Below are 12,274 nucleotides of genomic sequence, written 5' to 3'. Positions count from 1 at the left end.
TAAGAAAAAGACACCCAAGGAGGCAGAGCCAGCCTCCGTTTAAGGAACATTTTATAAGCTAGCCTTTCTGAAGAAAGCACATTTTATATAGAAAGAATGGCAAGACTCACATCTTTCCTGAAAACCAAATTCACGGATGGATCTAAAAGGACAAGAGGTAGTACAGCCAGCTATTGGGAAGACAGCGTTCAAGGCAACTTCCCAGACACAAGAAACACGCAAACTGAAGCAAGCTTGCTTCCATCCCTCCACCTTTCTGTTTTGCTACTGACTCTGTAGCCAGGCTAATCTCAAATTAGTGGTGATCCTCCTGCCTCAGAGAACAAAATGCTAGGATTCCTGAGCTCTAACACTGTCCTTGGCCGTGGGTTTTTTTGTTGGTTTGGAGACAGAGTCTCACTATGTTTCCCTGGCTGATTTGGAACACATATGTAGGCCTGGTTGGTTTTGAATTCACAGAGATCTACCTACTCTGCCTCCCCAGAGTGTATGAGATTACAGGTGTGTACCACCACGTCTGGCGTCTAGTGTTGCTTTTTAATATTCATAAAAGAAATACAGTATACAACTTCTCCAAGAGAATGAAGCCCAACAAATATTTTTTAAAACGTTATATTATTTGGAAACCCAAAGTTTCCCCAGGATTAAAATTATTCTAAAGACAGTTCTTTAAATTTAATCAATTAACTGATTAATTAATTTTGATACAGGTCATCCTCTGGAACTATTTACCAGGCTGCCCTCAAAGTCACAAAGATCTACCTGTTTCTGTCTCTTGAGTACTGGAACTAAAGGCATGAACCGCCACACATGGTTATTTTATTTCTGTGTGCTGTGTCTGTCTGTATGAAGGTTTGTGTTCATGCACATGTGTGACCACAGAGGCTAGAAGTCGGATTCCCCTGAGCTGGACTTTCAGGAAGCAGTGAGCCCTGATGGGTGCTGGGAACCAATCCCAGCCAGTCATCTGGAAGAGCAGAAAGCACTCTCAACTGCTGAGCTGTGTCTCCACCCTTCGTTGTTATAAATGAGCTTTCTTCTCTACTTCCTTCTCACTTTCCATTTCTGAGAGCAACAGATCACACCAGAGGTCTGTAGCTAAGCCTGATGACCTAAGCTCAATGCCCAGACCTCACTAGGTCATATGAGAAGACACGCACACCCCAGCCTTAGCTCTGCACGAAAGGGGTTTTTTTTTAATGTTGGCTTTACCTGAATGTCTGGATTAATGGGAGAAATAACACACACACACACACACACACACACACACACACACACACACACACACAGAAGAAGAAAGAGAGAAAGAAAGAAAGAAAGAAAGAAAGAAAGAAAGGAAGAAAGAAAGGAAAAGAGAAAAGAAAAATATTCCCAATCACAAAAAGGAAGGAATTTGTACTACTGCAATCAAGGTAAGTCCTCCCAGGACCTAGCTTCAAGTGCGCTATTCTGCTAATCGCCGTTCTTATGCTCATACTTTGCTGCTGATTTGTTGCTCTGTCCCCTGAGTCCTTTCTTTAGATGAAGTTACTCCTTCTGATTAGATATAATCTCCTTTAGAGAGGAGCTCATGTGTTTTATTTGTTTTACTTCCACAAGGCCAAAACCTGAGTGTTCAACTATAGGTCAGACATTATCATCAAAATGACTCTCCCAGGGGCTGGGACTATAGCTCTACCAGAGCATATGCTTAATCTTCAACACTAGGGGAAAAATTACTCTCCCAGTTTGAAACAGACCTGAAATATGCACTTGTGCTTACTTAGGGCACAGCCAGATCACAACACACATAAGCAAGAACTCAAAAGACAAAGGGTAAATGCCCCTCAGCCCAGTAGCCGGCAGCATGCGCTGGGTACCTAGGATGCTTGCAGATCAATCACCGGGGACACACCATCAGCCATGAAGAAATGAGGGGGAAACAGACTGAAACCCGAAACTGCTAAGTTTCTGTTTTACAAACTGTACTTCCTGATGCTCCCACCCCAGGATCAGACTTCTTTAGACTCCCACCTACCTTCTTGATACTTTATAAGTGAGGGATAAGAATCTGAAAAGGGTCCACGTATCTATTTTAAACAAACTCCAGAGACGGGTCTTTCACATAAAACCCTATAAATGCTGCATTAATCTAACAAATTAGGGATGAAGAACTCAAAACTAAATAAAGAATCCTACTTTCCAATTCCTTCCCCACTTCTTCAAAGACAGGGTCTCATTTTGTAGCCTGGGTTCGCCTAGCATTTTCAATGTAGAGTAGGTTGGCCCCAAACTCATAGTGATCCACCCCTGCCTACCGCCTGAGTGCTGAGATTAAAGCTGTGATCCACCATAACTGGCTATTTTCCAAATTCTTCCACTCAGACCAACACTGCCTGAAATGATAGAATATTTTCTCTGCTCTCCAAGAGAGAGTCTGGTTACTATAGTAACTAGTCACATGATTACTTGAAAGGTGCCTAATGGGAACGGCGGACTGAACAGCTTTTTAAAAAGACTTATTTATTTATTTTATGTATATGAGTATACTCTTATTGCCTTCTGGAACACCAGAAGAGGGCATTGGCTCCCATTACAGATGGTTGTGAGCCACTATGTGGTTGCTGGGAATTGAACTCAGAACCTCTGGAAGAGCACTCAGTGCTCTTGACTGCTGAGCCTTCTCTCCAGCCCAATATTTTATTCTTAAGGCATAGGAGAAAAGATAATTTATTATCAATATGTAATTAAGGTTTTAAGCTGGGTATGGTAGTGTATACTTTTGATCCCAGTATTCAGACAGATCTCTGGTTTTTTTGAGGGCAGCTTGGTCTGTATAGGACAGCCAAGGCTGCATAGAGAGATGGTTTTCAAAACAAAACAAAAAAACCACCAAAAACAACAACAAACCACCCCACAATATATAAAGTAAAAGGTTTTACCTGGACATGGTGGCTCACACTTCTAACCCCAGCACTACGGAGGGTAAGGCAGGAGGATCGCAGCAAATTGAAGGCCAGCCTGGGCTACATAGTGAGTTATAGGCCAACCTTTGTTGACAGAACAAAGACCCAGGCAGGCAGGCAGGCAGGCAGGCAGGCAGGCAGGCAGGCAATGCAAGCCTATAGTTACACTGAATCCAGCCTTCTGAACTTTTATATTTATGGCTAAAAGTAGCCGACACTGAGAAGAATAGATCTAGCTAAGGTCTGAAGCCCTTGGCTAAAGGGCAGTATGCTGGAGAGGGGATGGGTGGAGCTTCTCTTTGCCTTTATTCCCATTCTCCATGAATGAACAAGGAATGGTCAGAGAGCACGGCTTGAAGATGCTGGAGGGGCTGAACTATCTGAGAGTGATCCAGGAGTTCTCATTAAAAGTATCTTTTGGGGCTGGTGAGATGGCTCAGTGGGTGGGAGCACTCACTGCTCTTCCAGGGGTCCTGGGTTCGGAACCCAGCAACCACACGAAGGCTCACAACTATCTATGCAGCAACAGTGTACTCACATACATAAAATAAATAAATAAGTAAATAAATCTTTAAAGAAAAAAAAAAGTATCCTTTGATGCTCTGACCTGAGAGGTTTAAAAAGCCCATGTCATTCTCAGTTAGTGTTTTCTGTCTCTTTCTACCCAACACCGACTCCCTATCCTTGTGCCTGTGGATCAGATGTAAGTTCTAGTTCCTGCTCCAATGTCATGCCTGCCTGCTGCCGTGCTCCCTACCATGATGGCCATGGACTAAGTCTCTGGAACTGTGAGCCAGCCCTAGTAAACTCTCTCTTCTCTAAGTTGCTTGGTCATGGTCCTCTGTCACAGTAGTAGGAAAGCAACTTAGTGTGATCCTGTCTCTATATAAAAGGTAAGAGAGAAGCCGGGTGTGGTGGCGCACGCCTTTAATCCCAGCACTCGGGAGACAGAGGCAGGCAGATTTCTGAGTTCAAGGCCAGACTGCACAGCCAGGGCAATACAGAGAAACCTTGTCTCCCCCCCCCCACCCCCAAAAAAAGGTAAGAGAGGGCTGAGGACATTGGTCAATGATATTGCCTGCCATGCATGGTTAAATTCCTCCAGGTTCAATTCCTAGAACCTCAAGAAAAATAATCCCCAACTCTGTGCAGAGGAATGACAGCTGAGAGTCAGAAACCAGGTTGCTATGTAAGAATTACACATGTAAGCCTGATTCATGTTTAATAGTTTAAATAGTTTGCTGGGTCATATCTGGAGGTTAAGGGACTTTTGGAAATTGGTTTCTCGCCTTCTACTATAGGTTCTGGGAACAGGACTCAGGTGATCAAGTTTGCATGGCAAAAACCTTTATCTGTTAAGGCATCCCACTGGCCCAAGGTTGTGGGGACTTTTGTGGGGGGAGTGGAGGAAGTGTATGGTACGTACACCTGTTCATATGTGTGCGTGTTCATGTATGAGTTCAACACATTCGTGCCCCCCTGGAGATGAAGGAATAGCTTTGGCGGCAGCCCTCACCTTCCACCTTGCTTGAGACAGAATCTCCTTTGTTGTCCATCATTCTGTACACCAGGCTGGCTGGCTGGCTGCTGGCTTCTAGGGACTCTCCTGTCTCTCTGCCTCCCATCTCATCTTAGAAGTCTAATACTTTAGATATGTGCCATCATGCTTGGCTTTACATGGGTTCTGGAAATTCAAACTTATATTTCCCCAAATCTTACCTTCTGAGCCATCTCTCCAATCCTAAGATGTAATTTTAAAATTATATTTAGTTACTCAGCTTATGGGAATCTGTGTGTGCCTGAGTGTGTATGATGGTCAGAGGACAATGTGTGAGAGCCGTCTGTCTCCTTTCATCATATGGGTCCCTCATATCTAAGTTAGGCTTGGTGGCAACTGTCTTTTCCTGTCAAGCCATGTCACAAGTTCCTTGACAGTATAGGCAGATGGCTCAGTCAATAGTGTGCTTGTCATGTAGGCATGGTGTACTGGCTGGTTTTACGTGTCAACTTGACATAGGCTGGAGTTATCAGAGAAAGGAGCTTCAGTTGGGGAAGTGCCTCCATGAGCTCCAGCTGTGGGGCATTTTGTTTTGAGACAGCGTCTCTTGATGTAGCCTAGGCTGGCCTTGAACTTACTGGGATCCTCTTACCTCCCCCAAGTAGTGAGATTACAGGCATGGGTTACTACTCTTGGCCCAAATGGATTGTCTCAGACAAAATTCATTCAAGCTCGAAACTTAAGATCCAACAATTTTTTTTTCCCTGGGTGCAGCCCTGGCAGTGAAACTGGGAATCTCTTCCTAATGTCTCTACATGCCTGAAGATGGCTTTCCACACATAACCATTTGTACAGAGGACACATTTATATGTTAAGAACTGCTGGCAAAAAAAAAAAAAGGACAATTTTTGTGAACGAAAACTATGCCTTCTATCTGACTAGAGTTTCCAAAGTGACCCTCTGGAATGGATGCCAGTGTCTGTTATTTCAGGGGCAGCTCTAAGGCATGGGGACACTGAGGCCTGTGCACACAGGCTACCTCAGCACGTCTAAGCACATCTGTCAGGACAGAGACCCACTGAATTTCGCATGAATCAGCCACAGACCTTAAACACTTGATTTCACGAGTAACAATGACAAATTTACAAAGAGGCAGTCAAGTAAGCAGGACGGTGTATTAAACTCACACCACAGGAGGAAAGACAGACTCTTTAGGTGCTTTACTAGGAATAAGCCAGGGCTGCTGTAGGTCAGGTGGCACAGTGCTCGCCTTTCCCGTATGAAGCCCTGGGTTCTATCTCAGCACTTGGGAGGTAGAAGCTGTAGAATCAGGGAGTCAGGGCCATCCTTGGCTACAAAGTAAGCCTAGGCCAGCCTGGCTACCTGAGACCATCTAAAAAACTAAACAAAAGCAACAAAAAGATTTTATAAATCGGCCACAGATGGAATCCACTACTTGTTTTTAAAAATGCAGAGAGGAGGTGGCTATGTATATAATTAAAAGTACAGTATATGGCTGGACATGGTGGCGAATGCTTTTAGTCCAAGCACTCGGAGGCAGAGGCAGGCAGATCTCAGTGAGTTCGAGGCCAGTCAGGGCTATCTATACACACAAACTCTGTCTCAAAGAACCACACCAAACAGTATGTGACAAAAGCAAAGGGGAGGAATATTTTACTATTGGTCATGAGTGGCCTTCTGCCTGGTGCCACCCAGACGATGAGGAGGAGCTAGGCGCACTGTGTTGTTCTGTGGGGATGTGAGCAGGGATGGAAAGAAGACTGTACCTTCTGAGGGAGAAAAACGGTTATATTTTCAAAAGCAGGAGGTAGCATTGAGACTTGGTACTTCAACAGTCTTACCTCAGGCATGAGGGGAAGGAGACATGGCTTAGTGGCTAAGAGCACTAGCGGTTCTTACAAAGAACCTAAGTTCAGTTCCCAGCATCCCTGCTAGTTGGCTCACAATAGCCTTAACTCCAGCTGCAGGGGCCCCAATGCCTCTGGCTCAGAATGCACACTGTACTGGCTGGGTTTGTGTGTCAACTTGTTACAAACTAGAGTCATCAGAGGAGGAGGAGCCTCAGTTAAGGAAATGCCTCCATGACATCCAGCTATAGTTTCTCAGTTAGTGATCAAGGGGGCAGGCATGATTGGGCAGCCCCATGGGGTGGGGCCATCCCTGGGCTGATGGTCCTGGGTTCTGTGAGGCAGACTGAGCAAGCCATGGGAAGCAAGCAGGTAAGCAGCATCCTCCACAGCCTCCGCATCAGCTCCTGCTTCCAAGATCCTGCCCTGTTTAAATTCCTGTCCTGACTTCCTTCAATGATTAACATTGTTTTGGAAGTGTAAGCCAAATAAAACTTGCATTGTGGTCATGGTGTTTCATGGCAGCAACAGAAATCTTAACTAAGACAGATAGACAGACAGGCCAACGACCAACACTCGTGCACACGAACGAAAGTGAACTTTCAGGCATTAGCCAGGTGACTGATATTAAACCCAGAGCAATATAGCTTACCACACTTTCATTAGGAAACAAAGTGTCAAGACAGGCAGGCAGTCTAGTGACAAAAACTATGTAGTACCCAAGAAATTCTATTTTTACAAATTAGTCATTTCAGCAAGAGGCCTCTCTTCATTCCAATCTCTGAGCGTGGAGTGGTAAGTATAGCCCTCTCCAGCTTTCTGCCGAGTTGCAAAACAACCGAGACTTCATCAGTTAAGTGTCAATCATCTGACATTTCATATCAGCCATGGAAGCATGGTAATTTCTGTTCTTCCTAGGGGTCAGTCCCAAAAGTCATTCATAGAAGTGGATTTCTTAGGAGACTGTCTTTCCCCCAGTTCTAATGAGATCTTCCTTTCTCTTGAGGGACAGCTCCTAACAATATTCCAGCTTAGAGGTCAGCATATTTTCTCTTTATACCCAACTAACCTGTCTGAAAGAGGGAGGGAAGGGGGTTTAAGAGGGAGAGTGGGCTGAGAAAGATATTGTTCACATACCCCCTAATACTTCATAAATTGCTGAATCTAACCAAGACCCTAGTAGACCTGGCTAACGGTCGCTTTGTCTGAGACAGGCTTTATCCAGGTGCCTCTACAGAACCTAGAGTCCTATAAGAACCAAGAAACCGGTCCTGATTTTACCCAGAGAGTTTTATTTACCAAGTTATTCATACTGAGACCTTAAGCAATTAGAGAATATGTTAAAATTAGAAACATAAGGGGCTGGAGAGATGGCTCAGTGGTTAAGAACACTGACTGCTCTTCCAAAGGTCGTGAGATCAAACCCCAGCAACCACATGGTGGCTCGCAACCATCCGTAATGAGATCTGACACCCTCTTCTGGAGTGTCTGAAGACAGTTACAATGTACATAGATATAATAATAAATAAATCTTTTTTAAAAAAAATTAGAAACATAAAACTGTACTATCTTTTCAAAATAAATTTAAAGGTCTTATCCTATATTTTCCACTTTTCTAAATAAAGTCTTTCAAAGTAATTTAATAGCAACACAGAGTAAGGATAGTAAACATCCAATTAAGATGTTAAAAGCAAACAGTGCAGTTGAATTGAAGAGGCTGAGTTAGCTCAGATCAACCTTCAGCCAGGGATGCACACGGGCACCCTGCACACTGTGCTGTGTGGCAGGAATATAAAGGTCTCCTTTCAGTAAGGCATAGAAGGGCGTCAAAGACGTGAACTGTGCATGAACTCTCGCTCCTCCCTGTGTAAGGCCAGAGCACAAGCCCAGTGAGCAGACCCATGAAGTAAAGACTGGCCTGGCTCTCAGACAAAGGCCAACACACCAGGCAGCATTCTTAGTGTTCAAGTCCCATGAGCTCAGCACTGTTGCTCCCGTTTTCAGAAACAAACAAAACAAAACAAAACCCAACAAGAACAAAACACCAAAAAAACACCAGCTTTCAAGCCCTGCCAGCCAATCCCAGCATTAAGTTAAGATGTCAGAGACTATACCAAGGCAAACATGATTTTACTAGGGAAAGCAACCAAGCTGAGCAGCTACTAATATCTTAGTGCAGGTTCACTTAGCACAGCAGGAGTCAGACAGGGGAAGGGTGGGGGCAGGAGACTGCAGGAGCAAATGCAGACAGAAAGAAGAGGTGGGGGGCTGGTGAGATGGCTCAGTGGGTAAGAGCACCCGACTGCTCTTCCGAAGGTCCAAAGTTCAAATCCCAGCAACCACATGTTGGCTCACAACCACCCGTAATGAGATCTGATGCCCTCTTCTGGTGCGTCTGAAGACAGCTACAGTGTAATTACATATAATAGATAAATAAATAAATAAACCTTTAAAAAAAAAAAAAAAAAAAAAAAAAAAAAAAGAAGAGGTGGAAGCATGAGATGGCCCGAGACCTCGCAGAAGGACGGATGAGCCTAGTGCTGGGATGGCTGATGACATCAGTTGTGGAGAGTAAGACATGAGGATGTAAAACATGAGCCTTGCAGATTTCACAGTCCCACATTTCTCTTATGTCACCTGTATAGTGTGAGCAAATTATAAAATCAACGAGGCATGTTTACAGCAAAGACCAAATAATAAGACGAGGTAGTTCATTTACTTGTGGCTTCATTGTCTTGTTTGTTAACACAGAATTGCCTGGTCTAGCCCTCAATTCCCAGGCCTCAGCCTTCTGAGTATGTGGACTACAGGTATGCAACACTAAGCCTAGTTAAATACAGAAGGAACTGTTATGAAAGGCAGTCATTATTCTAAAGGTAAACTCTTCCTGTATGAGCCACATATTGTCCAGCCAACAAAGCTCAGAAGTAACAGGAAAGGACGGGCTTATTCAGCAGCAAGTATCAGAGACTAAAACCATTCCAGGCCTTGATTAGATTGCAGAGGCCAGGCGCTTCCAGGACTAGGCCTAGGTTAGTAGACAGAAGCAGTAAGCCTCAGAGATGACAATTACATCAGATGACTAAAAGGTACTTTATAAAGCTTAAATACCTAAGAATGAAGAAAGTTATGATTTAGACACACAGAGATTCATTTTTTAAAATGCCAAAACAGTAAGGTCTAGTATTAATCAGTTGTCAGATATCTAAGTGGCTTCGGAGTTCTGAGAACCCCCAGATTGATCAAAGTGACCCAGGTACAACTTTAGACAGAGAAAATTAGACTAGGATCTAGAGAGTCTCTGATTGGTTGGTCAGTGTGCTTTCTACAAGGCTAAGGGGGAGTAGGCCTCCCAACTCATAAACACAACAGAGGCACCTGCTAAGAGCACAAAAGGGCCTGCCGCAAGCAGTCACTCAAACTACCTAGCAAGGCTCTCTCTGCACTTACTCCTGTGCAGCAAACCAAAACTGATTTTCTGTGGAGCTGGCCTTCAGGGACAGAATGCAATAACGCCACACTCAAGGATCAGGGTGCTCAACAGTCCTACTCCTCATTGCAAATGAGTCATCACTCTGGGGATTCCAAACAGGTATGTCTGCTCCCAAGAAAATTGGTCATCATATCATGATTTCACAAAACGGAGGTTCTGAACTTGCAGTGTTAGGTCCAGACCCTTGTGATGACCGATTAGGGTAACGCCCCCTAGGGGGGCTCTCAGTTAGAGGCTTGCAGCTAGCCCTATTCTCAGACTAGGTAGCTCTCTATCCAAGCTCTCTTTGTGCATTATAGACAAATTTGGTCAGGGACAGATGTTTTTCCATATTCTTATAATTGACTAGTATTACAAATGATTATAATACAAATTACATACCAATTATCAAATACTACATTCTAGAAGTATTCTAAAACTGAAGATAAATATCCACTTTTGTTTGACCTACTTAGTACACATTTCATTTATTGTATATTTACGTTTGGGGTGGGGCAAGCATGTGCCAAGCATGTGCCTAGGGCATGTGTGGAAGTCAGAGGCAACGCTATCACATGGGTTCCTAGGACTGAACTTACATCAGCAGGCTTGGTGGCAGCTGCTCTGAGCTGCTGCACCATCCTGCTGGTTCTGTAACCCCATTTTAAACATGAATAGGCTTAGAAAAAGTCAAGAACTTTCTCCATAGTTACATTGCTGGTACATGGCTAAATAGTGTGGCAGACTTCAAAACTAGCTTTTACGAACCAGATGTGGTGGGTTCCAGAACTTAGAAGGCATAGGCAATTGGATCTCTGTGAATTCAAGGCCAGCCTGGTCTACAAAGTGAGATCCAGGACAGTCAGGGCTATGTAGGAAGATCCTGCCTTAAATAAAAATAAAAACAAATCAAACTGAAAACCCCTGATTATTAAGAAAATATAACTGAGAATAGAAAAGTTGTAACAGCTGGAGAAATAAGGAGTTTGTTGTATCTCATGCAAATGTCAGAAGCTACACCCATAAAGTCTACCAGAACACCACAAGAGGCATGCTAATGTGTGTGGGGGAGGCAGGAGTTCTCAACTCGACACATAAAACTGCAGGCAACTAAGGAATGCTGGGAGCAGGAGAAATAGTCTTCCCCAGGGAAGAGCATGCCAACTGGTTATTCAATTCCAAATGGTCAATTCTGAAAACTGATATACAAGTAACATTATACTAAGAGAGCATGTTGTACTTATGTATTTAGAAGCAATATATATACACACTTGCATATACACACACACACACACGACATAAACATACATATGCATTTATGTAAGTAACAACAATTAATAAGCCATGAATTTATAATTTTGAAAAGTAAAAGAAATAATATTAATACAAATAAAACATGACTAGGGAAGATGGCTCAGTGGTTAAGAGTACTTGCTTTTTTTCCAGAGGACCTGAGTTTGATACCCAAGTCCCACATGGAAGATGGCTCACAAATGCCTGAAATCTCAGTTCAGGGGATTTCATGCCTTCTTCTGGCTTCCTCAAATGCCAGACACATAAACACAATTAAGGGGAAAAAAAGGCAGAGTAGTGGTGGTGTAATCTCAGCACTTGGGAGGCAGAGGCAGGAGAATCTCTGTGAGTTCAAGGCCAGCCTGATCTACAGAGCAAGTTCCAGGACAGCCAGGGCTGTATGAGACCCTATCTAAAAAAGACAGGGAGGGGAAAAATAACAGCAGAAATGGGGAGATGATCCTGGAAGAGGAAAGGTAATGGCTGCTCCTGGGTAAGGACTGCATTCTCTGCTTGACTTGCTATGGGCACTTCACAGACAGGGAATGGACAGATGGATGGATGGATGAGTCGATGAGAGGATAACAAAGCCCCACTTAGCATGCAAGGGAGGCTCTAGTCAACTGAGAAGAGTGCTCATGCCATTACCATCACCATTACAAGAGTCTGGAAGGCATATTCGTCATGAAAGACACTTGCTCACAATTTTGGTTTGCTGCTTCCTGGATAGAAAATGGGAAGCACTGAATGCAAATACAACTGTTGTTTAAGAACCAGAGCATGATTTACTTGCTGGCCTTAGGACAGACAGCCAACTCAGCTCTGGACTGTGTCAGGCCATGAGTTCCTCCAGCATCGCCTTCATGAAGAAGGTGGTTGGCTGGAGGGTGAGCTCAGCACAGGAAGGTTTCCTAGGCAGCTGCGGACTCAAAGCAGTTCTGTCTACAGAATGTTCACTATGACCCTCTGCTGATGGAGATGTTGTCAGATGATTCCCACAGACCCCACAAAGTCTGTTCCTTTTGTTAAAGTTTTAGATTGTATTTTATGTATATAAGTATCTTTGTCTGCATGTATGCATGTGCATGCATGTGCATGCATGCCTGTGGAAGCCAGAAGAGGGTGTTAAGAAACCCTGGGACTGAGTTACAGACGTGTGCGCTATCATGTGGGCGTTGAGAATCAAACCTGGGTCCTC

The 12,274-nt window shown here is 43.9% G+C and overlaps 2 protein-coding genes across 2 annotated transcripts in view; both read right to left on the bottom strand.

The window, feature by feature from the left end:
• Gm20517 (predicted gene 20517) overlaps positions 1-12,274 on the bottom strand; it is a 75,155-nt gene that overhangs the window by 14,989 nt on the left and 47,892 nt on the right. The window lies entirely within an intron of this gene.
• Positions 1-12,274, bottom strand: part of Usp49 (ubiquitin specific peptidase 49) — a 56,050-nt gene that overhangs the window by 14,989 nt on the left and 28,787 nt on the right. The window lies entirely within an intron of this gene.

This window comes from Mus musculus, chromosome 17, assembly GCF_000001635.26.
Source record: "Mus musculus strain C57BL/6J chromosome 17, GRCm38.p6 C57BL/6J".
In the NCBI taxonomy this organism is placed as follows: domain Eukaryota; kingdom Metazoa; phylum Chordata; class Mammalia; order Rodentia; family Muridae; genus Mus; species Mus musculus.
This window is presented reverse-complemented; position numbering and strand designations above follow the sequence as displayed.